Here is a 4,027-nt window from a genome sequence, read left to right as displayed (position 1 = left end):
GTAGGGTACTGTGTCAAATGCCTTTGCAAGGTCCAGATAGGCTGTGCAGACTACCTTCCCTTCATCTATGGCTTTGGTGACTGTTTCAAAGAAGTCAACCAGGTTCAAAAGGCAGGATCTGCCCTTGCCGTAGCCGAACTGGGTAGGATCTAGTGTCTGTACGTCCCCAATGTCTTTGTTTATGAGCTCCATGATGATCCTCTCCATAGCCTTGCAGACTAAGCTAGTCAGGCTTATGGGGCGATAGTTTCCAGGGTCTGTAGAGGCTCCACCTTTGTGGAGTGGAACCACTGTTGCTGTACGCCATTCTGTGGGCACATATCCTGTAGTGAGGCTGAAATTGTATAGCTGTTTTATTTGAGGGATTAGTTCCTCTTGTAGTTCATGTAGGACACAACCTGGGACACCATCTGGTCCCATGGAAGCAGTGTTTTTTGCTTTGGAGAGCGCAGCCTTCATCTGAGCATCTGAGATGTTTGGGAGGCAGCCCTCTGCCGGGATAGATACTTGCTCTTTTGGGGGGGAGGGGGTGGAGAAGTTTGCACTGAATCTCTCTGCCAGGATATTGGCGATGTCTGTGGGTTCAGTGTATTTTTTGTCATTTAGAATCAACTCAGAACAAGTCTGGGAGTTGCATCCCAGATTTCTAACATAACTGAAAAAAGCCTTATGATTGTCTTTGGTGTCCTGTGCAATTTTTCTCTCGAAGCTGGCCTTGGAGGATTTTATGAGGGATCGTAATTTTTTGCTAGTACTGATCAGAGATGCCTTCCCTATTAGGGATTTTGCTCTATCATGTAGTAGCTTCCTCCTTCTGTTGTACAGTTTATTTATGGCACGGGTCAACCAGACTGGACGCCTGCCTTTGGATGATTGGGTCTTGATTTTGTTTGGGATAGCATGATCCATGTATTCCTGGAGATGTCCGTAGAATGCATTTATATAGGATTCTGCAGTTTGGGCTGTAGTTTCCACTGGCCCTGGGGCCTTGAAGGATTCCACTTCGGTTTTGAAAAGTGAGAAGTTCACTTTTGAGAAGTGTTTCACTGTGGTTTTCTGGGCTGGGGGTGGGGTCGGGATGTGGACATCCAGTGAAATTAATTTATGGTCTGATCTTACCAATGAGGGATATACTTCTGGTGTGGAGCATAGAGTCCCCATGTTGGTAATGATCAGGTCTAGTATGTTGTCCCCTCTTGTGGGAGTGGTGACTAGTTGTTCCATAACATTTGAGTTTATAATTTCCAGGAATCTTTGGGCTAAGGTGCTGGGGCTTGAGTAGTGCTCCCAGTCAATGTTTGGGTAGTTGAAGTTGCCCAATGGTGTTTGGAGAGATCTTCATGTTCTCCAATGTTTTCAGGAAAGCCGAATGAGATTCCTGACTTTTAGTGGGTGGTCTGCAGGATGCTATAAACTGAAAAGCAGTCTTGCCCACTGTTAGTTGCACATGGATGGTCTCCGATACTTTGTGCAATGCCACTAACCTGGAGGTGTGGATATCCTTGATAAATATGGAAACTCCCTCTCCTTTTGTGGTTCGGTCCGGGTTTTGGGGCCGAAAAGCATGATGTGAGGTATAGCCTGGTAGTGCTGGGGTGCTCTCTGGAGCCTTGAACAGGTTTCTGTCACTGCACAGATATCAATGTTCTCCATACTGAGGAGAGCTTCGAGTGCGTGCATCTTGAGGTTAAGACTTCTGGTGTTTAGCAGCATTACCCTTAGTTTCTTGTTCCTTGTGCTGTCTATGGGGGTGGGTTTTACTTTTGAGCCTTGCCTAAAAAAGGCACTATGGGGGTGGCAAGAGCTTTTGCCAATATCCGAAAGCCCAGTGGTGAAAGGTGCAAGCCGTCCCTAGCAAAGCATTGTGGCTTGTCGAGCATGTCATCCCAGGCTGACAGACACTGGATCCCCTTTGAATGACACCAAGATTTTAGCCAGTTGTTAAAATCGATCATTTTGTCTTTGTACTGTGGCATCATTCTAGGTGAGGGTAAGATGCTGCTCAAGGTCAGGGTCATAACAGCCTGGGCTACATGATCAGAGAGCTCCTCTATGTCTCTTTTCATGTAGTCCAGGGAGGTATGTCTCAGGTCATTCACACCAGCATGTACAATGACTGAGTCATATTTGTATTTGCTTTGGAGTGACCTGAGTGCTTGCGTTATGTGTCGGATCCTAGCACCTGACAGGCAGCTCACCCTGACCTTCTCCTTATTCAGCCTGGTGAGCGGGACGTCAGTGTGCCTGACAATAGAGTCACCTATAACAAGAGTATCAGGTGTGTTATTCAGCCTTAAGGGCTGTGGCTGCTTGGCACACTGACTTTGTGGGCTATGTGTTGTGTGTGTTTTGTTTTGAGGTAGCGTTTGCTTGGATGTCTGCTTTGGAGGTCTCTGTTGCTTAGGTAGATTTTTATTTAGAGCCTCCGAGTATGTTTTTGTGTATTTATGTGTTTGGTTCGCTGATGTGGTGGGACTATGTGATACTGGAATTGTGTTGTGTGAGGTTACCTTCTCCTCATGGCTGGTTACACCAGTTTTGAGATGAGAGAGCGCAGCCTCCAGTTTGGCTAAATAGTTGCATCTCTCACATATATTTGAACCTGTTTGGAGGAGGAGAGGGTTGTCCATGTACATGAGACAGTTGTAACATTGCCTCAAAATTCCCAGATTCACCAGCTGGACTGGAGAGGAAACCATTGACTGACCTTTGGACATGGTAGAGTAATAGGGAAACTGAATTTAAGATGGAGCAATAGAGGACAGAGTAATCGTAGAGAGTATAAGAGTAAGTAGTGCTTATGGTTTAATAGTGCTAACTTGTAGGATTACTTAATTGGACCAGTGAAGGGCCTTAGAATGAGAATATGGTGTTTAAATTGAGAGATAGAGCAGTTCTAAGGGAATAAGTGAAGAGCAGACTTTGTGGAGCCAGGAATAGTTTAAACCCAATTAGGCGGGCGCTGCCGTTGTTGCGCTTATGCTCAAAAATGTGCAAAACCGCATAAAGAGGGTTTTAAGAGAGGAAGATGAAGGAGTTTTGGAATTGACCCAAAATGGCCAATAAAACTACAGTTTCAAGTCAGTAACCACTCCCAAAGGGGCAGGCAGGCTGCTCAATGTTTTTCACTGCCATTGATCAACAGAGAGACTTTCCTTTAGCCCAAGCAAAAAATGGCCTCACAGAAACTTACAAACAGTTCAAGAACAGCAAGCATGTAACTGAACTTTTTTAAATCTCAGAAAAGTGGGAAAAAAGCAAGATTTTTGTTTTTTTGTTTTTTTAGAGATAGCAGATGTTAACAAGTATCAACAAGTTATAACAGTGCAGTAAATGACCCCACAAAAGAGTGCTAGGCCAAAGACAGATAAAATGCATGTTTTGAGAAAAAAACGATTTTAAAAAGAAGTGCAAACAGGAAATTCAGTAAACAGCTCTAGGTTGTGCTCTAAGTACAGTTACTAATGCAGAAATCAAATTTAACAAGCCAGAAAATGCTCAAAATAGGTGGCTATGCAGAAAAACTTAACAAATAAACAGAGGAAAAATACTTAAAGTCTCAAAAGGGGCTCCTTTCTTCTCTCAGCGTTTTCTCCTCTTGGTGGGTGCTTCACCAACAGCCAGCAAGCCTGAAAAGATGCCAAAACCATGAGGCAACCAGGTTTTAAGAGAGGAAGATGAAGGAGTTTTGGAATTGACACAAAATGGCCAATAAAACTACAGTGTCTGTTCTGGTTTAATAACATGGGCTGCAAACCAATAATTTTACATTTATAAGGTTTTGTGGTCTACACTCTTCTGGGAAAAGAGGATAGTCGACGGCTTCCTGATGTGGAAATTGCTGTTGGTAGTCTTATCTTGCCTTTATTTGATTTGCTATAGGACTAGCTTGTTTAAGATGTGAATCTCTGTGCCTGACATATTTGCAGATGTTTGGCAGCCATGCTACTTGAGAAGAACAGTGTTACTGGTTTCTGCTAAACTCTTCAAAAGATAAAACTTTGCAGCACTTGTTTTTTGTTGCATT

The sequence above is a fragment of the Protopterus annectens genome, chromosome 9.part0 (assembly GCF_019279795.1).
Source record: "Protopterus annectens isolate FY-2018-M chromosome 9.part0, PAN1.0, whole genome shotgun sequence".
Classification (NCBI taxonomy): domain Eukaryota; kingdom Metazoa; phylum Chordata; order Ceratodontiformes; family Protopteridae; genus Protopterus; species Protopterus annectens.
The sequence above is the reverse complement of the archived record's forward strand: the minus strand, read 5'-3'. Positions refer to the sequence as shown.